General features: G+C 40.7%; 1 protein-coding gene across 18 annotated transcripts in view; it reads right to left on the bottom strand.

Annotated features, from left to right (window-relative positions):
• SGMS1 (sphingomyelin synthase 1) overlaps nucleotides 1–27,498 on the bottom strand; it is a 254,474-nt gene that overhangs the window by 131,019 nt on the left and 95,957 nt on the right. For 13 of the 18 annotated variants that reach the window (XM_074339427.1, XM_019738682.2, XM_074339432.1 and 10 more), the window contains one exon: nucleotides 1,337–1,375. The exons of 3 other annotated variants lie outside the window; for them this stretch is intronic. The gene's annotated coding sequence lies outside the window, so the exon portion shown is untranslated. Of the gene's footprint in view, nucleotides 1–1,336; nucleotides 1,376–14,642; nucleotides 14,775–25,040; nucleotides 25,464–27,498 lie in introns of those variants that run through there. 2 more of the 18 variants (XM_074339424.1, XM_074339428.1) reach the window with 2 other exon arrangements.

Raw genomic sequence — 27,498 nt, 5'->3', positions numbered from 1 at the left:
AATAAATACTAAGAAAACTTTTCAGAAAATAGAACAAAAACACAGAGATGGGAAATAGATAAGAAAAAGACATATGAAAATTAGAGAATTAAACTAGCAGGTCCAAATATCCGACTGACAGACTTGCAGAAAACAAAGAAAAGGATGGAAAGAAATTTTCAAAGAAATAATACAAGAAAATTTCCCAAGTTGAAGGACATGACTTTCTGAATTGAAAGGATCATGAACATCAAAAATCCGTAAGACCTATGTCCCAATATAAAATTTTAGAATTCTGGGGATAAAGAAAGGAGTCAAACATAATCCAGGGAAATAAAACAGCTCATACACAACCAACTGGGAAGCAGAATGGTCTGAGACATTTCAACATAAGTATCACAAAATTCAGCCACAAACAAAATATAGTCTTAATAAAGTAAACAGAGTATTTAACCACAGACCAGCACTGCATCCAGAGAATGGAGAGACAGTAAGAGTACACGCACTGAGAGTAAAGGGTTGTATATGAGAGGTACATCCTCAGCAGGGAATCAATGTATCGTCCTAATATTTAAACAGAAATCAATAAATGGCACTTCAAGGCTACACTGTGGTTTTGAGAAATAGGCAGGTGAACACCAGAAAATGTAAGAGTTGAAAGGGTCTATCTTTGAGCAAAGGAGTAATGAAAGCATAAAATGAACAGGAAATGGCTATAAAGGTATTATTTGGATTTTAAACAGTGTGCATGAAATTACCTCAAAATAAATAAAATAAATGAATAAATAGAAGGGAGGAAGGAAAAAAGAAGGAAAGAAGGAAGAAATATTTAACAAAGCAAATCTATAAATTGTTACACAGTGGAGATCTCCAATGTTCATCTACACAGAAATAATGAAAGTAGCAACTGTTCTAACATTATGTAAATGGTCACTTGTGACTTGGAATACAATTTCCAATTACAGCACCATATATGAATTCCAAAAGTGCTGTATCACAACAAAAATGATAGCATGCTGTGGAAAATGGTATTGGATGCTTCAAAAATTGACTTGAATAATGAAGATACTGACATAAAATATGTATATAAAGAGTTGGAAGAAAATTGTTCTGAGGTAAAAAAAGCACTAGTTATAATATCGTTTTACATAAATATGTGATTATTAAATATATATACATAACTAAATTAATTACAGGGTATAAATATGTGTTTGATTATTACATCTATAGCCTCAAAACATTCTTTATATGTTCAAGCTGGTCACAAAAATTGTTTGTTTAGTTCTTCTCAGTGGGAAAACACAGGGAATATAAATCAGGCATAAAAGGTATATAAAGAAATTAAAAATCCATTTACCTGACTCTGTTACTTTTCTTCATCAGTTTTCTTTCCAATCTAAGAGAAAATAATAAGTAAATTAAAGTGCATTCTTCAGGTAATGAGCTGCTTATAAGAAAAAAGAAACCCCTAAAATCTAAGCTAATTATTATTCACTTCTTATTCTCTATCCACAGCAAAAATTGTTCTTTCCCACTTCCCAAATAATTTGTCTGTCATGGTATTCAGAATAAGCTTTACTAGGCAAAGCCAAGCAGAAGCAAGCATGTGTACCCAATGTCAATAAAAAATAGCACATCGAGTACATCTAATGGTATAACATGAGTTTTAAAATCATATACTTTTATAAATTACCTCTTTTCCGTTCAGGTTAATAATTGCTAATTGACAATACAGAGAAAGATAAAGAAGCAAGAAAGCACATTTTTCAAACCATAGAATTACAATTGTGGGGTGAAAGAGGTAGTAGCAACATGTTTACATTCTCATTTTTACCAGAACACAATGAATAGCAAGTGGAACAATTACCGATTACATATACATGTGTATGATCAAAGAGCTTATAGATTTAAACCCACATCACCTTAAAGGCTAAGAAATGCTTCCTCATTTAATTACATGAGAGACATTCCCAACTGAAAATGAAATATGACCCTTCGAAAACATGACTATACAGTCATGTGCTACTTAACGACAGGGGTATGTTCTGAAAAAAGATCGTTGTGCGAATGTCAGAGCGTGCATTTACGCACACCTGGATGGTACAGCCTGCTACTGTAATTGTGTGTGCTGAACTTCCGTAAGCGTGGCAGTGCAGTAGGTGTGTTTGTATCAGCATCACCACAAACAGGAGTGATTGTAGTGTAACCCTGACAGTGGGTTTTCTTTTTGTAATGCATGTGTCAGACTTCAGCTGTGATTGCTGAGGCCTCAACTTCCAGGAAAGCTATCTGGAATAAACACACTGCCAGCCACAGGACTGGATAAAGATCCAAACCTCCCCACACTGAGGCTCCTTTGTTGTAGAGATCTTGATTGATTTAGATAACTGAACATTTGGGCTTCTTGTTTCTTTCTCTTCCTGAGCTTTAAATTCCTGCTCTTATGTTTTAAATTCACCAATAATGAGGGAGTCTGAGCGACCCTAGGCCCACACTACTGATCCTAATAAAAGCAGAACTCCAGGCTCTCCCTCTCTAAATAGTCTCTCTCTCTCTCTCTCTCTCTCTCTCTCTCTAAACTCCCTCTCTTTAAACCTCAAGCTTGTTGTGTGCCTTGTAAGCTCCGGAGCCTGTAAATAGTAAACTTTTTTTTTTCTTCAAAGTTTCCTAATAGTTATTGCTGAAGGGTGTCTTGCAATGGAAATATGCATAAGAACCATAGGGTCCATCCAGTTGTAACACTGGTTTAGAAAGGGGAGATATCTGAGGGAAACTCACTGGGCCCAGGTGAGTGCCCTCAGGCATTTGTAGCCGATGACTGAGATGGCACAAAACAATTAATTGTCCTAAGACATTAGGATGGCTATGAGATCCCTAGGCAACAGGAATTTTTCACCTCCATTGTAATCTTAGGAGACCACCGTCTTACATGTGGTCCATTTAAAATGCTTCATGCAGCACATGACTGCATTTGTAAAACACATATGTGAATTATGGTACCTGAAGAAAAGGGTACTTTCCTTAAAAATTAATAAACATTTGTATTAATATATGTACTACATACATAAAGAAAGGCACAGAAATCTTGAGTGGCTTACTGAATTTTCCTAAAGTGAACAAGTATGTGTAACCACCACTCTTCCCTAAAAGCCACCATTGCCCTGACTTCGGATATCACACATTAGTTTTGCCTGTTGGGCAAGGTATTATTTTTCAGGGATCTGAGAGTCTAAGAATCCCTGTATCTGGACCAAAATAAAATGCTTTAGGAAGAGAGAAGCAAGTAGTCATTGACTACAAGGGGATATTATTTCAGAAAGATGTTGATGTCTGTGAGGAAGATGTTTGGGTGGTTGGATGGTGGTTTGAGGTTGACCTTCAAGTTCTCCAGAGACTGTAGGGGCAGAGAAGCTGTTTTATGATATAAATAGAAGGGGAAGGGCCTTCCTATTGTCCAGGATGAATGTACTGCTGAGGGTAAGGTAGGGGAAGGGGAAGCAGAAGGAAAGGGGGCAGGGGCAGGGACGGAGACTACACCTACTTTCTGTAAGTACAAAAACACCTATAAAATAAAGATAATAACCAAACTAGTATGTGCTAGAAGCTAGACTAAGTTACTGATACATCATCTCATGTGATTTTCCAACTGCTATGAAGCCTATAATCAGATAAGGATATTGAGTCTTAAAGCAGCTAATATGGTGCCCATACTTAGCAGTAGAGGAAGTTAGTAGAGGAAATAACGCTCTTCCTTTTGACAGCTTCAATGCAGGGCTAGAGACACCAAACACAAAAAGGAAAATGCTCTCAGAAAACAGGTCATTGTAATTATATACAGAATATATTGTATTGTCCTTGCCAATGAATCATTTAAAAGAAAAGAACCAAGAAATTCAGGGTCTACAAAGTCTTCAGAATAACCAAAAAATTGAACGTCGGCCTACTTATCTTTCTGTATCTCAAAGAAGTTTCAAAAGAAATCCTTACACTTACACAAGGTCTGATTTTCTGATATGTTAACTTGTTTTATCACTCTGCATGCTCTCCCACTACAATGGGGGAAATCAAAAGAACTTGATGTCCCTCAGAGAAAGTCACAGATGCAGAGAGACAAATGAAACGGAAAATCATTGAGGAACCTATGATAAAGCCACCTTCAAATGATATGTCAACCTGCATGAATATTTAATTCTATAATAAACACTTTCAAAAAGCAGGGGCCATAATGGGAACACGTTCAAAAAGGGAACTTTCTATTCTACTACCTGAAAGGGAGAGGCAACAAAATATCTAAATAAATTGACATAAGACTATATGCGACGTACCTCCTGCGTCCTCATTGATTAATACAAAATAATATGTCAAGGACAACAACTACGATTGCCAGACATCATAAAATTCATTACATTTAATCCTACAAAAACCAGGCAAGGGACGAGGGGTTAGGATCCCCAACTTATCAAATGTAGACGTTGGGCTCAGGGAAGTTATGCAATTTGTCCAAGGCTGCAAAATTGTCCAAGGTCAAAAACTTGTGCAAGATTGTACTGAGGGAAGTAGGAAAGGGTTCCAAATCAAGTTTGTTGGATACCAAAGACACGGGACAGTTCTGGCTTAATGATGAAAGCAACTAATTCTGCTTTTCAATTCCAAAGCATTTAACGATTCAGTATTTTCTGATTTCAAATTGCTTTTGGTGTGTCCTCAGTAACGGATATTAACACTCCTTCCTCCTGTGAGATGGGGGAAGTGTCTTGTTAGTGAGTGGCTTCAGGTCAGGAAACCAAAATAGGTCTGGATGGACTCTTTTTATAGATTAGGTAACTGCTAACGTAGGTAAGAACTCTCTGGCGATGTCTTTATATGGGATCTAGCACAGGAAATGCATAGTAATAGCTGCAGGCTTGATTTTTACAGTGGACACATGCTGTGAAGATACATGCTGTGAGAAGTTCTTTCTGGGACTAGTGGGTAAGCCAATTAACTATGCTCATCTTGCACAATAAAGCATTTAGGGGGGAAAATTATCCAAATTACACTTGAAAATGGCTCTAAACTTTCAATTAAGACTGGCAATACTAAGTCAAAATCTTTGTAGACATTAACCCAACAACATTCAGAAGAATATTGGGAGAGGAAGGACAGAAGAAGATACCCTTCCCTTATTGACAATAATTCTGGTATAGCAATACTCAAACTCCTATGTTTTTACTACTAGTGACTTCCTCTCAAGAAAAACCACACTAGGGCAGGAGAAAGGTTCTAAGAGTAAAAAGGGATGAGCATAAGAAGCAAGGCTGAGGAAGGAAAAGACTGAAGCTCACGCAATTCTGAAGGACATGGCAAACTCCCATTTTATAAGTTTGTGATGAGACAAGTAAAGAGTGAACGGGAGCGGGTTTGTGAGCTGGCAGGATGGGACAGGCAAAGAGTTAATAGGAGCGAGCTTATAAACTGGCAGGAGCGAGCTTAAACATGAACCGCTTGGCTCTGACCCTGTCCCTGTCACCTGTAGGCTGACAAGCACCTGACATCCGTCATAGGTAGGAACAGAACAGAATGCAATGGCAACCCCTGCACACTAACAACCCAATCGCAACAGCAACCCCTGCACACTAACAAACACCCATCATAGATGGGAACAGAACAGTTCCCAGGAGAAGATAATTGCAATGGCAGCCCCCCTGCAGCTGACCAGCACCCTACATCCTGCATGGAAAAATATAAAACCCCAGCACTCCTTCTCTTCGGTGCAGCTGTCGCTATTCTGCTCTGCTCTGGCAAAGTCCCTTTGCTAGTAACTTTCTTCCATAGCTGTCCCTATAAGGATCTGTCCTGGCAAAACTTTCCTTTGCCAGAACTGTCTCTCTCTTTGACTTTCAATAAATCTTTTCTTACTCTTGTAGAGTCTCGGAAGCTCTTTTACATTCTGCAAACGACCAGGGGTTAATTCTACACCAAGACAGTGTGCATTTGTATGGCCAGTCCTTTCCAAGTGTATTAGTTCCTCCTAGACCAGGGAGGGCAGTGTTTTCATCCTGGGTGCCAACCCGATTGACTGACCGGGAGTTGCAGTCCAGTGAACACCACGGGAGACAAAGCCGAAATCAGCTGCCATTGTCTACCATGTACACATGACACAGAAATTGCAGCAGACATGCTTTACTTTTGGCAGCTCTCCCCCAAATTCTATAATGATAATTCAATTGTTTCTTCTCAGCTAGAGGACAGTGTATAATTAGACATGAATAATATAGAGAGACCAGTAACAGCATAAGATCAATTTAATTCTATTTTTCTATTTTTATTATATTTTTCTATTAGAATAGTAAAAATGACTGAAAACTTTCTCCTTCACAAACAGCATGTTATGAAAATTAAATCTTGGTTTAAGAGACTACAACATCCAAAGTACACAGTTAGTACTTTTTTCTTCTAATGTCTAACTCTCAAATAAACACAGTTTGAACTGAACCTCTTCTTTCTTTCCTCTGCTTGGAGAAGAACCTTTACAATCTCTCAGTATGGAGGGATTCAACTACATTTGAAAAGCCCCAGGTACCATGTCTAGTTTATGGTATATTTAAAAAGAGAAACAGGCCAAAATGGAGTCACTTTTACTAAGCCACATCACCAAACCAAAACTTACTAACCTAACTGCAGTTTCAACCTGCCTCAGGAGTGGAGCGGAATTTTAAGCCAATCAGTCAGGGATTTCCTGATCAACACTAGTGAGGTAATCTGCTTGATAAGACCCCCTGCCCTCCCTTGAAGGGATGTGTCCTTGTCTGAAATAATCTACACTTTCAACTTCTTAGTCCCACCTGCTTTCTGACAATAACAAACCTTCCATTTTGGATAACTCATCTGGGTGCCCTTCTACTTGCTACATGGGTTGCTGCCCGATTCAGGAATGGCTTCACAAAGCCAATTAAGTCTTCAAATTAACTCGGTTGAATTTTGGTATTGAAGAGGTGAATGAAAGTTGCCATCTCCTACCGAAAGTTAACACTGAAGACCTGAGTGTGACCTCAAGGCAAACAACCAGAACTTTCCCCTTCCACAAAGAGGAACCTAGTACCTTCCTTAGCCTGAAGGAAAGAAAAGGTACTTTATCCCTGTGTTCAGCAAACATTTATTGAGTGGGACATATAGAGATAAAGACTGGCTTCCTTGAAGCAGCTCACAGTTTAGCAAGGAGAAACAGGCGTCAACCATTATTTACATTTCTATGGAGCACCTGATACCAAGGAGGTAAACATCAACATCAACACACCAAGCCCAAGAAGGGGCCAGGCACAAGTCCCAGACATTGTATGTTCCGCATTTCAATCCCTGAAACAAGCCTTGTCCTTTTTCCTGATGGGAACTAGGGTGTATGGGACACAGAAAAGCGTTTTCCAAACAAAAAGATTATTTTTTATTCTAATTGTATCTGCAGATACCCTATCCCTGCCCTAAAATATGAATCTCAATCCTTATTTTACCTTTGGCAGGCTGCCCAAAAGAGTCTCAAGTTCCCAGAACTTTCACTGAGAAATCCACAAATTGAAGGAACAATTTTCTAACAGGCTGTGTTACCAAGGGCCCCATCAGAAAAACCCTGTGACTCTAGTTTAATGGAGACAAGTTTTGATTATTATTAAATCCCTGCCATTGATATGCTAATAGAATTTTCCTCATACGTTATTTAATCACAGCTCCTTGAGGGCAAAAGCCACACTTTATCAGGCCCACAATGTCCTCATTACCTCAGATGGAAACTGGAAAGCACCCAACAAAACCCCATTCATGTTTCTGTTACCAATTATACCAAATCAAGTTTCTCAGTTCAGCCCAGTCAAGCCATCTGCTCACCCACCTTTACTTTCCACACTTAGTCATTATTTTCAAAACTGGATTACGACCCACTCTTAAAAGATTTATTCATTGCTAAAGGATAATGTCCTTCCCCTAACTGCTCCCCACCCTTTTGATCCATGGTTATCACCTGGTTTAGAAAAAAAACAATGGAAATACATTTGCAACGATGGAGGAATTATCCACATGCTCTTTTTTGACTCGATGAAAACATTTGTTTCTCAAGATATTATATATGCATCCAAAAAATTCTGGATTGGTAATTACCTCCACATAATATATTATTATAATTTAGCTTCTATTAAAACCATCTTTACACAGTCTATGTCACTATCAAAATATTTTCAACTAAAGATAAAAAACTGTTAATCTTTTCAAAAAAATTATCTAAACTACCAGGTCTAATCAGTAGTCCAAGTAGCTTCCCTTTGAAACAGTCACATTATCTAACTAATCAGAAAGTCTGATAAGCATAGATTAGGTCATATCCCAAACAGTAGTAGGTACAGGTCAGTAATTTAATAAACACTTTAAAAACTAATCTAAATGCCTTGCCTTTTGAACCTGGATTTTTTTTTAGATCTTAAACAAGAATAAATATTTAATGAAAATTAAAGGCATTGAGAACAATAAGAACTTTTCTAATTTCCTTTTTAAATACTTTGAAGTAACATTATGGCCTCAGAAGAAAATTCAGCATGAACTGCAAAACCAAGACACCACAATAAACTCTGCAAGTAGCAAAAGAAGCTTTTGTGTTCCTAAAAGTGGTAAAATTTAGCTGGTTAATAAGAATATAAGACAGACTGAAAGAAAATCCTAAATTTATTCCAATACAGAAACAGATTAAAATATTAATACAGGTCCAGGGCAGATTATGGGAAATATTTTTAACTGAGAATCAACTAATTTACTGAAATTGGATTTGTAATAGACGTATATCAGGGTTTCTGTTCACTACTCCTATTTCTGGGAGATTCTGCCACACCCTCAGTCTCAGTGGTTTTCAACTGCTATCTTCCATATCACCTGATATAACCACACACACACACACACACACACACAGCCATAGCTGATTGGACCTAGAACACCCAACCAAGAGACAGCCATTCATAGGCTGGCCAGGAGCCTATGAGTTGTGTTTACAGGCAAATATACGAGGGTCAGCCAATCAGATTCTCTGCTTCAAGAACTGGAATAAAGAAGGACTAAAGGAAGTCGCCAGTTAGATGTAAAGGCAAAGAGGGACACTTAGGGTCAGAGAAACCTTCACTGGCCAGGTCTTTCATAGAAAGCGATAACTGAACCCAAGCCAGATGGTAACCTGAGATTCTCACAACTACTTCCTGACTACCACCTTCATCCCCCTGCCTTTCTTGAGTGAGACTGACCTGGTTTTCACAATCCCCCAAAACACCAAAAGACAGAGAGGATAGCAACATAAGTTAAATTTTTATGTGAAGACCTACTGTTAAGGTAGTTAGAATAAAGCCACCTTCTTTTAGACTGTTCGGAGGAAACAGCCCATATCAGTAAGAAGTCTGAGGTCAAATTTTTAAAGAAGTGCATTTCTTTTTTTTAAATTTTCAACTTCCTCTCTATTCTGGACTTCAGGTTTCTCGCCTATAAAATAAGGTCAATTTATAAGATCTCTAAGTTCTCTTCTATGGTTTATACTCTCAGTATAGGCAGTCTCTTGTATATCAACAAGTCCCTCTCAGACCAAGGAGGACTCTATTTTTGGACAGTTTTGGGGCAGTGGTGGAAAACATTCTCTATTACCTGGGCTATTACAGGATAAATTCTTACGCTATCAAATTCATAACTGTAACTAACATTTTCCTTATAAAAATTCTTAAAATAAGCGCTTCCCAGGCTATCCCATTTTAACTAAATGTACGTAGAATATTAGAATTTTTCATACTATTTTCAATAGCTCTACTTTTCATTTAAAATGCACTGTACACCTGAAGCTGAAGCTGAACAATAATGAATGTCAACTACAATTATATATATATATACACATATACATATACATATAGAGAGAGTTACAAGAAGTGGAATATAGCATTAGGAATAGAAACAGTGGAAATGTAATGGCTGTATGCGACGTCAGAGGGGCAGTAGATGGGGGGGCGGGGGGTTATCACTGTGTGAGGGATATAAATGATAAATGTCTAACTATGACATTGTTGTGTACACCTGAAACTAATTTAAAAAGTATAAAAAAAATTTAAAAAAATAAAATGCATAGTGATGCTACAATGCCCTGCCTCTCCCTTAGTTTAAAGAAACTAAGAAGCAGAGCACCTGAAGAACTAACGACCCGAGACTTTTCCCAAGCAATGTTTCCATTCTCCATATAATAAGAAGGAAGAGCAAAAAGAAGAAGGGAAAGGAGAAGAATTATTTTCCTGTTAGTATGACTTGGGTGATTTCAAAACAACCTGTACTATTTCTGAATCACTAATGAAAGATCTATGTCAACAGTTTCAATGAATTTTTCCTTCCCACAGTAAGAAATATATATCCCTCAACACCTCCAAATCTGTGTAAGAGTATTTGGAGAACTGTGCTCCAATACCTGCAAATTCTCCCCCATCATTCATCAGAAGACATTTTTGCACTGGTCACAGTTTCCTCAAGCTCTGTGGCTTAATTGATTAACCACAATCCAATCTGAGACCCAAGCAACTCTGTGAGATTAAAGATGCTTTTTAAAAAAGATATAATCATCTAATACCTTCCTTGCATAATGAATAAAACTTCATTAAATCTGTTCCAAAAACTACATTCCATATTCTATATGTATATGACTAAATGAACGAGGCTAATACTGTCAGGTAAAGAGAGGGTATGTTTACCAGAACTAACCTCGAACCCTGTTCCTATAAAGGGGACATTACAGTTGTCTGGTTATCTACATGGATGTAGGCAAGTAATCTTTTAATTTACATTTTATTGAAGATACAGAAAGGGTATGGAAACCATCAGTACCATAAACAACAGGCAAGATCGATACTCCACTCATCCACAGAACTTAAACTGTATCTGCCACTCGAGAGGCATTGAACAAATTTTCTGAACAAGTGAATGCTCTCAAATAATAACATTTTTCATTCACCAAAAATTCTTTCCCTCCATAGGAACCATCGAGATTAGTATATGTGAGATTATTCAACCTGCCTCTTACTCTACTTAAATTTGGAGGAGCCTGCACAAACACCTGCTAGGGTAAAAGTGACAATTCTCATCGTAAGTGTCCAATTTTGTCAGTATTATAAAACCACTTACGGGAAACACAGTGTTCAAAATAACTTTTCCAAAATAGCCACAAACTTGTCCTGCAGTTCCATGGTATGCTGTTTCAATTCAATTACATTAACCCTCCAAATGTCTCCCTTTGAAAGGTCAAAATCACTCATTGGAAAATAAATACAGCTCAAATACATTTGCCTGAAGCAAACTGGTAATGTAAAGAAATGGCCCCACTTCCATAGCGGTTGAGTCCAGTTAGCGCCAATTTACTTTTTGACTTTGAGGAAGTCTTTTCTGCCATCTCTGTGCCTTAGGGGGGTAGGTGTGTGTGTGTGTGTGTGTGTGTGTGTGTGTGTGTGTGTGTGTGTTTAATCCATAAAACAGAGATCTGGGTGAGATGTTCTCTCTCATCTATAATTTTATATTGACAATTATCCTAATTATTCTAACTATTCCAAATTATGAGCAAGAGTCAAGTTTGATTACTGCTGATTTAAAAATTGCCATGGGAGGCAATGTCATATAATGGTAAGAGACAAGTTTGAAATTAAGAAATGTAAATATGACACCTAGTAGAAGACAGAAATATGTGGGCCATTTTTGGATGGCACAGTCATTGGGGTCACATTTAGTGAGCGGGTTCCAGGAAGCTAAATGTCCTAAAATATGTAGCACAGGCCTACCCATGAGGCAGGTCCTGCCTTAAATAACAATTGTGAGCAACACTGAAGAATCTGGATTTCCGACCACATGACTTCTCATGAGCAGCGTGACCTTTTAATGGCGTATGGTTAGGTCATTTAATTCTGAGCCTCAAGCTCCTCAAAGGTAAAATGGGAATATTATTACCAGCCTCCAAAGCTTCTTTTGGAGACTAGTGTATAATGTCATGGTGTGGGTTGGGCACAAACTGCCCACATTCAAATCCTGGCTCTACACTTAAACATTGTGTGTTTAACTAACCTCTTCAGTTTCCTTATCCATAAAACTCAGGCAAACAAGTTACAGGGTTTTGATGAGCAGTGGCTCTATGCATATTAGCTATTGTTATTTGCGCAGGGGTAATTATTACTATGTGCTCAATGGGTGTTCCCACTCCACAGTACTCAAGACCACATTCTAGAAGCTTTCTATAAGCTCATCAACTATACCCATCTCAATGGGTATAGTTACTGACCAGAACAATTAGCAAAAAGGAATAGGGCCTATTCATTGGTGGTATTTAATGGTATTTTAGCAAATTGTCTTTCAAACAAATCTGCAAGTTAGTATTTTGTTGACTAATGAGGCATAGTATACACAGAGATTACCAGGTGTGTCCCACAATATAATTATAGTAATTATAAAATAATGAATAGTCTAGAGAATTAGACGGCAAAGCCCAGATTCCAAACATGAGGTTAAATGCTGAAACATCTAAACAAAAACAAAAACTCACTACCAGTTTCTTTAAACACCTTCACACCCACCTAGTAAGATTTAACTTTGGAAAGATGATGAAGAACATTTGCAGACTACATCGGTATTAATAAGAAGTTTATCCCTCTCCCCCATCAGAGGCATGAAGCTAGCAGAAATTGTCCCATGAACTGATGACATGTAAGTGAAGATGAAAAACAGAAGCAACACAGTCTATTGGCTGCAATAAGTTGCAGATTCCTTAGAAGCTTAAGACTTTCCACTCACAGACACTCAGCACATTCCCCATATTCCAGTATCAAAACGCTCCTCATCTAGGGAAGTGAATGGCCCCCATGCTCGTGGCTAGCTGATGGGTCGTGGATTTCAATGGAGGGCTGGGGACTCAGAATCGACACTGTGCTCCATCTGTCAAGGGAGAGGGTTACTTAATGAATACACTGCACCTGCCTGAAATAATATTTGGTTGAGATACCTTACTTTTAGGACAAAATGTTTAAATAGATGTGATATACTAGGCTGCCAAAAAAATGTATACACATTTTAAGAGACGTTACCTAAAAATGTGTATACACTGGCACCCTTGGTACCCTCTGTATTTAATCAGCACCTTTTCACAATTATTGACAGGACAGAAACTATGTTAATCAAACTAAATTCTACAAGGTGACTGGTTTTCCACACAATAGATGTTCAAATTCTAGCTCTATAAAGGCCAATGCACATATACTTTGACAGAGAAGTTAATAACAAAGGATGTTCCATAAGGATATAGCTCTCAATATTGCTTGAAAAGCATTAAGGTCTAAAAGGGACCTGGTTAAATTCTGGTTATTCCATACCTTGGAACTGTGTAACCATTTTTTGTAAATGGGACAGACCTGGGGCAGCCAGTTAGCTCAGTTGGTTAGAGCACGGTGCTCATAACAACAAGGTTGCCGGTTCGATCCCCACATGGGCCACTGTGAGCTGCGCCCTCCACAACTAGATTGAAACAACTACTTGACTTGGAACTGATGGGTCCTGGAAAAACACACTTACATAAACAAAAGTTTAAAACATAAAGAAAATAAATAAAAATAAAATGGGGCAGACTTATACGTGCTGATACGTAATCATCTCCAAGAAGTATTATCCAGTGAAAAGAGCAAAGCATGGAATAGTGTGCATATTGTATACAGAATGCATTTGCATAGAACATAATGGAAGAATACGGAAGAAAACTGAAACTAATTCCGGGGAAGGCAAGGCAAGACTGGAATGAAAGGAAGGCTTTTCACTTTCTATATCCTTCTACTTTGCTTAGGGAATTTTTTTAACCATGTGCATGTACTTTTTTTTATTAAAAAAAGAAACAATTTACCCTTTTTTAAAAGAGTAAAAGAGCAGATGCTCCCTACTTGTCAGTTTTCCTTTAATATTGAATCCAATGTATTAAATGATATGTATGACCATGTAGATTTTTTCAAACAAAGTGGAAAATTTGTTTCTTGCTTCTCTACAAAACTGCTAACCACCTATCCTAAATTTTAGTAGATGAGGTACACCCTTTCCACAGCTGCCTGCAGGAAACAGGCCTACAAAACATTTGAAACGTCTGTTTTTGTATTGCGGTATAAATACTTCTTGTGGCTGTAGATTTCTTGCTGCCTTTATTGTCAAGTGGGTTGTGCCAAGCACACAGTCTTGTATAAAGTAAACATCGCAAAAAGCACTCTGCTGGTTGCCGGCTGTTCTTTATTCCTCAGCCAAATGCCTAGAGAACTGGCGGAACCTGCTCACGTCAACAAATATCAATGTGCAGCTTACTTGCTAAATCGAATCACACGGTGTACTCTGACACCACTCCCAGCACCCCCACCGTCCAGAAAAGCAATGAGGCACCTGGGCGCAGACGGCACTAGCAAATGCCTCCAACTGCCCCAGTCGCCCACAAAACTCAGGCCAGCCCAGCTGATGCTGTACCACAGCTGTCATCTCTGCCAAGAAGGTACAAACATGGCCAGAGCTACCCCGTGGCTCCTGGACCCCCGTTTCAAGGCAATCAACCACCCCTGCACCTTCCTACACCACATTCCTGAGGATCGCACGGCTTTGGGCAAATGAAAACAGCTCCTCCCACCTACCATCCCCGGATCCATTCCGCAAGCTGCATGGTCTTCACACGCTTCGGGTGACCAGCTCAGACCAGATGATTCAGCCACTCACCGTCCAACACTGGCCTTCACTGGAAAGCATGACTCTCAGTTACAGGTTTCACTCTGGACACATCTTGTTTACCTATTTGAATGTGAGCCCCAAGTTATTTCTGCACTTGGCTTTTCTCTCAGGCTGAGAAAGCTGCTGCTAAAACGCTCTGAATGAAAGTACGCTGCTATCACCCTCCAGGGAATTCAACTTCTGAGACAAGTCCACTCACTTTGCATTGGACAAGATGAAGAGAATGAAGACTTCAAAAACGTTGGGGTTAGTGAAATAAAAGTTAAGGTCTCACATAATTTCCCATCACCCTCACTTTCCCAATGAATGCTGTTTGGGTGGGTTGGAATAATTTCACTTCAAAATATGTGACTGGGATAAAAATCCCTTTTATCCTTCAGACCAATCACTTCACAACCAATCACATCAATTCTATTTTTTTAATGATTATTTTTAACTGTAGTAAAATACACTTAACATAAAATCTATTACCTTAACCACTTTTAAGTGTATAGTTCAGTGGCATTAAGAACATTCACACTGTTATGCAGCCATCACCACCATCCATCCCCAGCACGTCTTCACCATCCAAACGTGAAACTCTGCACCCACTAAACAATAACTCCATTTCCCCCTAACTCGGCTCCTAGAAACTACCATTCTACTTTCTGTCTCTACAATTTTGACTACTCTAGGTACCTTATAGAAGTGGAATCAGAGTATTTGTCCTTTGGTGACTGGCTTATTTCACTTAGCATAACGTATTCAAGTTCATCCATGTTGCAGAATTTGTTAGAATTTCTTTCCTTTTTAAGGCTGAATAATGTTCCACTGTTTGTATAAACCACATTTTACCTATTCATTCATTCATCGATGGACATTTGAGTTACTCCCACCTCTTGGCTATTGTGAATGATGCTGCTATGAAAATGGGTGTGCAAATATCTCTTTGATTTCTGTTTTCAATATTATTATATACTCAGAAGTATATTAGTTCAGGTTTAACCAGGAAATTCTGTTTCAACCATTGTTATGTTAAAATACTTTAAAATTACTTTCTAGTTTCCATGATTATGGTATATGGGTATATAATTTTTAAATCCCTCTTTGATGGTTCAAGATTTAGAGAGGGATCTCTGCTGATTTTTCAAATTAACTCTTTAACCAGTCCTAGGAAGGCTCATGTTCTCATTATAAGTAACGACATCACTGGGTCTCAGTCATCACTGGGTCTCAGTGATCACTGGAACCAAGCAGGAGGAACTGGGCGGAAACGCTACTGATGACACAATATGCCTGATAAAATCATTAGCCTCACCACTCTAGAATATATAAAGACCATCCATGCTCCCCAAAACTGTATTTTTTCAGTCCTTGGCACTTTTCTTTATTCCACCTTCCTCTGAGTTTTCACTAAAATTTCACCAAGAAGAAACCATCAAGTAGGAATGCCAAAGCTAACAAACAGGGTACCTTAGTCACTGTCCACTTTTTTCCCCTTCATTGGTCTTTGAAATCTAAATCCTACCTCCAGAGGCAGCCACAGTAAATTCTAGCATTCACATCCTTGGGACTACATCGGTTGCTCAGATTCAAAGTTATTTAACAGTCAGAGTCTCAGAACTCCAACCTCTGAGAAGGAATCGTGGCCATGGAGCTTCCGTAGCAGAGCCCTAACTAGAAAATCCAGGTCTGTCACTTCCCATTGCAGGGTTCTTGTCCCTGCAGATCTTTCACTTGCTGCTCTGGTCCTGTGGCAGGGTCACACTACCCGGATACATGGCTTATGATTCCTGACAATTTATCCCGAGAGCTAAATTAGATATAAGCACTCTTCCTCACTCACAGTGTTTCCCTTCTCCTTTCAATACTTTAATGTCATCAGTTGTCTCGATGACCTTTCTAGCAGCTTTCTTTTTTCCTAGGATCCAGCACAGGATCACAAACTGCCTTTATTTCTTATGTCTCTTTAGTCTCCTTTAAACTGAAATAGTTCTTCGCTTTGTCTTTTGTGCCATTGACATTTTTTGAAAAATACATTCCAGTTATTTTAAAGAATATCCTTCAATTTGTATTTCTCTGATGTTTCTTCTCAATTAGATTCAGATGCTGCATTCTTGGCTAGGTATGACATCCAGAGACACATGACACCAGCTGTCCCTTACAGGTGATGCGAATTTTGATCCCTTGTTTAAGGTATTGTCCAGGTTCCCCCAATGAATTGTTACTACGGTTTCCTTTTGTAATCAATTATTAAATTTGTGGGGAGAACAATGATAAACTGAGTTCAGAAACAGACTCATGCACTTGATGGGTTAAAAAATGCTTGCTAAGCACCTGTTACGTGCTGGGTATTATGGTGGCACTGGAGATACCGTGTTTCCCCCAAAAATAAGACCAAACCAGAAAATAAGCCCTAGCATGATTTTTCAGGATGACATCCCCTGAGCATAAGCCCTAATGCGTCCTTTGGAGCAAAAATTAATATAAGACCCGGTCTTATTTTCGAGGAAACACGGTACGACAGTGGGATACAGGCTGCCTTTAGGGAGTATCCCTGCCTATAGGGAATTTACATTCTAGTGAGGAAAGCAGACAAGGGACAAGTAAAAAAAAAAGCAAATACTGTGTGCTCTGGTGACAAGTGCTTCCAAGGAAATAAAGCAGAGATAGGCATAGGGAGCACTGAGGGCGGAGCGACTGCGTCTGCAACTGCTGGTGTGGCCTTCAGCCCGTATCCAAAGCAGCGTGGAAAAGACCTTCCTAAAGCAGAAATTGTAACTTGTCACTTCCTCCTTAAAATCTAAAGTCAGTAAAAACTTCTCTGCATGGAGTGCCCCAGACTCATCACATCCATCTCTTGTCATCCTCTCTGGAAGCTTATGCTCTGGCATATCACCTATGCTGACAACAATGTACCCTGCTGTGGCCCCCACTCAAAAGCCCCTCACCCCACTTGGAGTACCTCCCCTCTCTTGTCCATTCACAGCACCTCCCTCCGGACCCTCCTTCAGTGCTGAGAACTGGAGAGAGGGAAGGAATCTAGTCCACCAACTCTATCATTCTAACACAAATGAAGACAGGGTTCTAAATTATCTGAAAATTAAAACAGCAACTATTTACAATGATCTATTTTACACATAATTTTACATAAAATTCTGTATTACACACAAAAGTACTTTGTTACACTTTTTTTTAATTATCCTAGACAGAGCACTTTATGAAATATGTTAGATTTTTCCCTCTCCTCTGGGTTAACAAATGATTCATTCACACACGGAATAAGAAAAATTAGCAGGCATTTCTTGAGCTAAAACAGCTTGTAAACAAACATCAGGAAGATGTGAACACCCACAGGCAAGTACTGCAGAATTCCACCTACATAAATAGACTGAGTCATGCTTCAATCCAATTCAACAAGTCGTCTCTAAGTCCTTATATGGTTTTTGTTCTATGTTCAGTGCTGCAGGAGTTGAAGAAAAAGTATAAGATAGGAACCCCACTTTCAAAAAGGTTAGCCCATTTGGTGAGACGTTAACATACATGGTACCATTAGAACCCTAATAAAAATATCTTAGGACTGCTTTTTCGATAATTAGACATAATTACATAAACAATTATAATTTTATGTATGGACACTTAAAAAAATTAAAATTGCACATCTTGTTTATTGTCCACTTTTGTTGTATGTATGTTTGCTGGGGGGAAAAAGGAGTTCGGTTTTTTTTGTTTCTTTGAACACAGGGCTTCCTTTGTAGATGGAGACTCTGTCTTCATTACGTACTACATTTGTAATTTAGAAACACCTGCCATGGGCCTTGCCTCCTCCCTGTCAACAGGATCCAAGTGCCCAGGTCCCTGGCTGTTATTCCACAAACTGCCTCCTTCCTCAGGGGCCCCTCACCTTACAAGATACCAATCTGAGGCGATGACTGATCACAACCACTTACCTACAGGTAATCATCTCTACTGCCTGTAAAAAGATGACTCTTGAAATTCCACCTTCAGTCTCTCCCCACTCAAAGATGATTTACAAATGAGGACAGAAAAAAAAAAGGCCAGAACAGCAAGAGAAGTCAGGAAAGAAACCTGCAGAGCCGGCCTCAGCTCATCCCACAACTGAGCTCTCAAGGGAGGTAGACGGGGAGTCCCCACCGAGGGCCACCTTCTTTCCATCTGTTCAACTGTGGGAAGAAAGCGAACTGCCCTGCACATCAACACTGCCTCCAGCCTTTTCTATCGGGAAGGTTTATTCCTTTAAGCGTGCCCACAGAGGAACAAATACCTGTCCACATTTCACAACACTTTTTTAATGAGTTGTTTTTAAATTCACTAAAATTTAGGATTTCACCACTTAATGCTGTGCAGATGCAAAATTTTGACACATGAAAATATTAGGAGGAGGAAGAAAAGAACAAGAAATACCTTCCCTTTCAATCCCTAGATTCTCAACTTTAAATGTATTTAGGTAGATGCCCTCAAGACCTCATAGGCTTTTTCCAGGGTAGTACAAATATGCAAATTTATAAACATACATCAACTTTCCAATTTTCAAAAAAGTTCCTAGAAGTGGATGGTTTTGTCACAGGTCAGAAAATGAACTTATCATCCAAATAAGATTCTCAGCACAAACCAACTTCTCCCATGATAATGCAAATGGAAAGATACAGTTAAGACCAATCTGCAATAAAGTAAAATATCAATACGAAACCATGACCCATATGAAAATTAGCTGTTAGAGAAAATTCTTTACATCTTCATAGAATCATGTAAGAGAACCACCACTCACAACCCCACCTGATGTGGGGAGTACTGAAAACAAGAGGCCTGTATTTATTCCTCGAAGAGATGTGAACACTATCTGTAATATCTGCAGAAAGCTCTGCTCTCAGAGTAAAAGTTTTAGATGCTCATCTTCCTGTGTGATTGACAGGAAAATGTTTAGCTACTGCCTGCGCCAGAGAGGGGAAATGAACTTGCAGGCTTGTGTGAAAACAACAAAATGCTGTTTTTCTAGACCTGTTGATTAAGAACACACTGTCCTAAGTGCAGTCAAGGGAAACGTTCCTTCCTGGTTCCCAGCTCTCAGAAGAGGAAAGAACAGCTCGGCCGGCTTCGCCTCCAGTGAACAAAAACTGGGGGTCACCTCCATGTGCAGACAAGGCTTCCAAGGTCACTGTCACTCTGACAGCTTGGAGTAATGAAGGCATCAGAGACTTGGGAAGACAAAGGGTTGTCAAGATATGTTGACCATGTCACTGCATATATTTCACAGAGCACACAGGTTTTGTAAAGAGAAAGAAAGACAGCCAAGAAAGCTGAGTAACTTACACTGAGGCTATGCTCTTTTGTAGCTACACATCATCTCAAGTTCCTGGGAAACCAGGAGTATGTTGTATCTGCTTTGATTAGAGAGAAGATTCTGAATAAATGGCCTATATAAATGGTGACCATATTTCCTGTCTGAATATTGGGACATAATCTGATAAGTATAAACGCACATCTGGAATCCACTTGGCAGAATATCTGAAACCAGTAAGACTCACAAAATCCAAGGTGTGTCACCACCCCACCTACCTAGCAAGATTCCCAGGCCCCGCCCCTGGAGAGCTGCGTCTGCAAATCTGGGTGGTGCAGGGAACCCTCATTTTAACAAGCACCTCGAGGGTATTCTTATGCTCAGGCAAGTCTGGGGAACACTGGGTTGGATAAATGATAGTCTCTAACACTTAATTCTCTTTAAGATACTTCTACCTCTAAACTCCACTTAGCAATCCCATCAATTAGGTTAACTCTTAAATGCTAACAATAATGTGTATTTGTCTTCTCCTAACCCCTCAGATAATAATTTCGGTAACACCCATTTACAGAAAGAGGTTAAGTAACTTGTGCAAGGTTACACAACTAGCAAGTGACGGGTGACTCAAATAGAGGTGTGACTCTGACAGCTATATTCATAACCATTATATATATATATATGTGTGTGTGTGTGTGTGTGTGTGTGTGTGTGTATATGTATATGTATGTATATATATATATATATACACACACACACACACATTTTGACAAGTAAGTTCGCGAACTTGCCACTTGCCACCGTGCCCTTATACTGGCAGCACTGTACAGACAGCTTGGTAAGGTTTCATAACCTTGGTATATCAGTGTCTCACAGCTGTGTTCGTGTCGACATATAGCAGTGTCTTGCTGAGTGGCGTTCATTATTGTGTGTTTTTGTGTGCCGTCGCGAGATTGAGCTTGAATTAGAGCAACGAACAACCATTAAATTTCTTGTTTAACTTGGCAAGAGTGGAAGTAATAACAGGGACATGTTAGTCCAAGTTTATGGGGACAATGCCATGAAGAAAACAGCAGTGTACAAATGGATTAAACGTTTTTCTGGGGTGAGAGAACACATCACTGATGAAGTGAGATCAGGGTGATCAGTAACGACCAGAACTGCTGAAAACATTGCAAAAATTTGTTGAATTGTGTGTCAAAATCATCAGCTGACTGTGAGAAGAACAGCAGACCAACTAAACATTGATAGAGAAACAGGAACTTGTGCAAGGGACCTGTTAGTCCAATCCCCGCCAATTTTCTATCAGCACAGATGGCACCACCCTTTTTCCCAGTTGCTCGGCAATGGACCTGAGCGGGGATGGATCCTTCCTTACCCTCATCATCCCCGCCCAGTCAGGAGTCCTGTGGGCTGCACCTCCTAAATATCCACCTCCACCCCCTACCTGAGCAACAGAAGGCCTTGCCATCATAAACATGAATGACTGCAGGGGCCTCCACACTGGTCTCCCCATATCCTTTATGTTCTCCCTTCCCCAAAGCTATTCCCCACTAAGAAGGTAGAGTGAACTTTTAAGATCACATATGATTACATATGTGAATAGCTCAATGCTTCCCACTGCTCTTCAGAATCAAGTCTGGATCCTCCATGTCCAGGCCACCAGCTGCCCTTGACTACTTCTCTGCATTATTCACACTCCTCGGTCCCAGAACTCATTAGCCTCGAAGCTACCTTGGCCTTCTTTCAGCTTCTCGGGTGGGCCCAGCTCCTTTCTACCAGGGACCTTTGCTCATATGTTCCTTCTGCCTAGAGCGACACCTTCCCCATGTCCCCTAGCATGCTCTCCCTCTCATCGTCACAACTCAAGCTAAAAGTCACCCCCAGTGACTTTCCTGATATTCCCATCACATGTGACCCTACTTTACACACTTATTATACACTGTACTTATAGCACCATCACAACTATAATTAAATCATTACTTCTGCAATGTAACGTCTGCCCTGCCCCAATAAACTAATCTCCATGACATTAAGGACCACATCAGTAGTTGTACTCATGTTTACATTTCCAGGGCCTTAAAAATAGCAGAATTCAATAAATATTTGGGATTTGGGAAGAGCTTAGCCTTCCTCCTCATGCTTCCCTGTGTTCTCTCTCAAGGAGAAAATATAAGTTGTGTTTTTCCACTGTGTTGTACATGCCTCACAAATTTCTTTTGTAATAACAAAAGTTGGGAACTATGAAAAAGCTATGTTGAAATAACGAAGTCCCCAATTGAGAAATCCCAAGTTGAGCCATTTAGACCATGTGTGTCTTCAGTTTCATTTCATGTTATAGAATCATCTTCTTCAAGGGCAGTCAAGTAATAAGCATAGCTGCCCACTCCTGAGACCCCACAGGTCAGCCAATGACATTCCTCTAGGAACAAATTAACGTGATGTGAAGGAACAGAAAGCAGGAGGGAGAAGAACTTCCTGCTCATCCACAGTTACCAGAACTTTTTTTTTTTTTTTTGGTTAAAGCTAACGGGAGGCACTCACTCTGTGACAGGAAGTAAAAGGACGGTGCTAAGACACCCTCGCATACCATGCCGGCTGCCTGTTACTGGAAGCCCCCACGAGCTGCACCTGTGCCAGGTGCCAGATACTTTGCGAAGTGCTTTACGCACACATTACCTCATTTAACTGAACTGAATCTTTAAAGGACACCATGATCCAAGTGATTTCGTGATCCCCATCTGCTCAAGGAGGAGACAAAGATGAAGTCACCTGCTTAGGCTCACAGACCTAAAAACTGCTGTGACCCAGGAATCAGAAGCAGCTGTCGGTCTCCAAAACCTCTGCAAAGCATGTCAGTTGGGCCCCAGTGTTCCAGTACCAACTATACCAGTACCCAAAGTGCTGGTAACTGAGTATGAATCACTCAGCTGCTCTTGTCCAAGCTCCTGGGCTAAAAGGCCCAGAGGGGAAATAACTGGCACAGGATCACACAGCCTGTTGGTAGCTAGGTCCAGCCAACAGCTCCATCCCTGTCAGGCCGTCCTTCTGACAGATAGCACCTCCCGTCACAGAAGGTCCCCAAAACCCACAGAACAAATGTCCCAAGGCAAGCTTTCCTAAGGAACACTGCAATGTTGTAAAAATCCTAAAGCATCCTTTAGAGTTGAGCACAAGCAAAACAGAAGGACTTTATCACTCCCCTTTCTTGCAGCTGCCACTGGTCTGAATTCACACAAGCAGCCCCTTGTCTCTGCGCTCCCATGTAGCTCTTCTCTAAGCGGCTGAAGCCCAGGAACACCGAGGCCCTGGGCCCAGGCCAGCCGGAGCTGAGCTAAACAGGCTAGAAAGCAGGCAGCTCTGACACTCCGTTATCTAACAACTCCCTCTGAAGGAGCAATAAACACAATCTTGCATGCACAATCACTCTTCTTTCTATACAAGAGCAAGAAGAATAAGGCCTGAGCACTTGGATGCATCCCTACACCATGAACAGCACCCTCATTTTTATGATCCCTATGACAAATCCTATTACCTACATGCAGGTCAATTTACTGTGGAATTCAGCCACTTCTTCCTCTTCCCAAATTAGTGAGCTAATGGCCAACAGCCTGACATAATAATACCACTTACCATCACCACCAGGCCTGCCAGGCCAGACTAAGCTGAAAATGTGTGCTTGGTGCTTGGGAGCTCTTTCGGAGAAGCAGCCCTAAATGGTCTCACGCCATCCTCAGGAGCTTCAAACCTCAATACACTAACACCCCAGAGTGGCAACTGCCAGGAGAGCTTCTGTTCTAACCAGGAGCTGCAGGCCAGGGGATCCCCTGGTTACAGTACGCCCCAGCTTGGCCTAAGACAGGATGAGGCCCCCTTAACCTCCCACAGTCGATGCCATGAGGGGCGACTTGCAGAGAGGGTGGATTCACCCCACCCAATCAGCCTGGCCACTCAGCCAGAGCCACTAGCCACCTCGGGCTTTAGGCCATGCATAGGTTCCCCGAGGGTGCTATGCGACAGCAGTGCTCTATTTAAAACTATAGTCACTCATACTGTGAGATTTTTTTTAAGTAAAAAAAATCAAATGAGAAGCAAACATTTAAAGAGATGAACAATTTAAGAATATTAAATATTCACCCTTTTGCTGACCACACTTGAGGACTGACATGTAGAGGATTTAACTTTAAGGGGGTCCCCACTGTCCTAGAGGTAGGCAGCATTAAGTAGAATCCTAAAGCTCTGACCTGGGTATGTTACTCAAGTCTCTACTGCTCACTTTCCTCATCAATGAACTGGGATTATCAACATCTCTCTTGGTATCACAGTGAAATATCAAAAGGGAAAACGGAAGGCATCCTCTAACTTAGTGAATGGCACACATTAAGCCATAAATTAATGCTCACTTCCATCTTCAATGCTTTTAAAGAATTTCCTTTCCTTAATGTCAAGCATTTCATTTTTCCCTTTATTAATTTCTCAAATTCTTCTGTCAAAATTAACAACCCATATATACTCTTATTCCAGCAATTTGGTATATTTTCCCTAAGGACATGTGCGGAAAAGTGTATCAAGACATATGTCGAAGGACGGTCTAAGATGGCAGATTAGGTAAATGCTAAGCCTGCCCCAGGATCACATCAAAATTACAACTAAATTACAGAGCAATCACCCTCAAGAAGTATCTGAACACTAGCTGAACAGAGCCCCTATAACTAAGGATATAAAGAAGAGGTCACATCTAGACTGGTCGGAGGGGCGGAGATGTGAAGCAGGCTGACCCCAAACCCACAGGTAGTGGTTGAACTTCAGGAGGGACACCTCGGTGGCGAGGGTGCCCCCTGAAGAAGAAGGAGTCCCAGCCCCACACTGGATTCCCCAACCCAGGGGTCCTGTGCTGAGGAGTCCTCCTAAGATCTGGCAGTGAAACTCAGTGGGGACTTTGTCCATCAGTCCCAGTGAAAATGAAGGTAGCTAGGAACCAGACATCCTCTTAAAGGGCCCACACACAGACTCACTCGCTTGCACTCACCTGGGCTCCAGTGGAAGGACAGCAACTCAAGAGGCACCAGAGACATACTGGGAAAGACTGAGTTGTGTGGCTTCGGAGCAAGGGCTGGAGGAACAGCCCCATTGTCCCTGTGTGGAGCCTGCCTCAAGTGTAGTCTATAGGAGGGCGGCATCTTTCCTGTGTTGAACCCTCCCCCAAAGGGCCAACTCTGAGATGACACTGGTCTGATAAAATCCGTGTGTGTGCACCACACAGGTGAGGCCCTGGGTTCCCGCTCCATATAGTTAGTACTGCATCGCCAAGGGCACTCTTCAGCAACTGGGCAGCCAGCCCCGCCCCACAAGCTGCAGAAGGCTTTTATGGCAGCTGATAGCCTATGGAGGGCTGGAGAACCTTCGGTGGTGAACACTCAGCCACGACTTGTGCTGCAGCCTCTCTTGGGCAGCTCTCAGGGATCTGCAGGCCTGAGGAGAGTGGTGGCTGGCTGTGGTGTTCTCAGGGAGTTTTGCAAAGTGGTCATGGCCCCAGCACTAGTACATGTGTGCAACCAAATGTGCATTAACTTTGTAAAAAACAAAGCCCACATCCTGTGACTCCCTGGGGCCCTGCCCCACCCAGCTAGTGCAGCATCACCGGGGAACACTCAGCACCAGGTCAACCAGCCTGGACCGCGCACCGACGGAGGCTCTTTCAACGGCTGAGCCTTATTAGAGTCAGCAGGTGGCAAAAGGCCTAGAGGAGCCCTGAACCTTTGCCTAAGCTGTCCCAAACCCAAAACTGGTGGCAGTTTTAGAACTTGGTATTATCCATTTTTGTTTCATTTGCCTCTTTTTTAGTCATTTTAATCAGTATATAGTGGTATCTCATGTTTTTCTTTTAACTTTTGATTTTGAAATAATTTTAGACTCACGTCAAAGTTGAGAAAATACTAGAGAGTTCCTTCACCCAGGATCCCCTTCTTTCTTACATAACCATAATACAATCATCAAAAGCAGGAACTTGACACTGTACAACACTATTAACTGAACTATAGACCTTGTTCAAATTTCATGAGTTTTTACATGTACTCTCACTCTTGTCTTTTTTTTTTTGATACAGTTCTATAAAATGTCACCACATGTATAGATTCATATAATCACTACTATAATCAAGATATAGATCTGTTCCATCAAAGCACATTATATTTTGAAAAGACCTTTCTGGTTTTACAAACATCATCAGCTGGAAGGACTTTGATAAATGATGACTTTCTGCTGCCCTTTTCTCTTGACCAGTTACAAGTGAGCTGTCTATTCTCAGGCTGCTATGTGCAAACCATATTGAAAGAGAAGCTCACTTTTCAGGACAGGTGCCTGTCCCAGTCACTCTTTATTATATGCCAAGCCCAGGGTGAGCATATGGATAAAATGGTTACCAGGGGAGCAATAGTTCCTGCCTGTAAAATAACTTAGAGCAGAGAGATAGTCACATACACACACAACTACAAATTGTGACCAGTACGATCCATAATGAAGAGCAAAAGGTGCACTGAAACATTAAAACACTCTCTGGTTTTGACTAGGAGGCCCTTGTGACCTGGCCTCATCCTCTGACTCTCAGTATTTGCGGCCTTCGTACAGGAACAGGACGTCCACGTATCTGAGCCATTGAGCATTAAGTATGTAACCAACACGTTCTTAAAGAAGAATACAAGACAGTGCTCGCCCTCCAAGGCTCAGCAGCTTCACCAACGACTGCTTATCTTTGCCTCAGGTCAAGGCCTGGTCCAAAAGGTATAAATAATTGGCAACTGACCATGTGGTTACCTTAGGGACACACACAGGCCTATATCTGCCCCTAAAATTTCTTTCCAACCACCTGCCACAGTGAGCCAAATTCCACCAACAGAGATCCTTTAGTTACAGAGGTGTCCCTCTGCTTTAGACTAGTCACAATGAAATACCCTCACGAAGGGGGACTAGGTTACTTATCACTGGCTTCCGGTTGATGGCCAACATGATCCTCTCCTCCTGTCTGAGGCCCACATAGACACATCTCTCAGGGCACAGTTGTTCCTCTCCCGTGTCCTCACTCTACCTGTATATGTTATCAATATTAATCTCTAATGCTGTTTGTTTTCACATTTCTCTCCCCATTCTATAATAATAGCCCAACAATCTGATTTATCTCTGTATCTCCTTGTGTCAGCATCCCAGCTCCTATGCACACAGTAGATGGTCAATAATTTTTTGGGGTGAATATTCAAGAAACTGTCACCTTACAATGTGCACAGCAGGGAGTGAACCAAGAAAGGTGGGTCTCTATAGGAAAGACAACAATCTGAGGCATGAGGTAGTTGGTCCATTTCAAGAATTGAACCCGAGTATCTAATACAACAGCAGGATGCTTGCTTGGACACCTGAGAGAGGGCAGAGGCAGGGCAGAAAGATATGGTGTTAGGGAGTCAAAAACAAGACCTGCCTGGGGCGGCCGGATGGCT

Source organism: Rhinolophus sinicus, linkage group LG07 (genome assembly GCF_036562045.2).
Source record: "Rhinolophus sinicus isolate RSC01 linkage group LG07, ASM3656204v1, whole genome shotgun sequence".
Classification (NCBI taxonomy): Eukaryota; Metazoa; Chordata; class Mammalia; order Chiroptera; family Rhinolophidae; genus Rhinolophus; species Rhinolophus sinicus.
The sequence above is the reverse complement of the archived record's forward strand: the minus strand, read 5'-3'. Positions and strand labels throughout refer to the sequence as shown.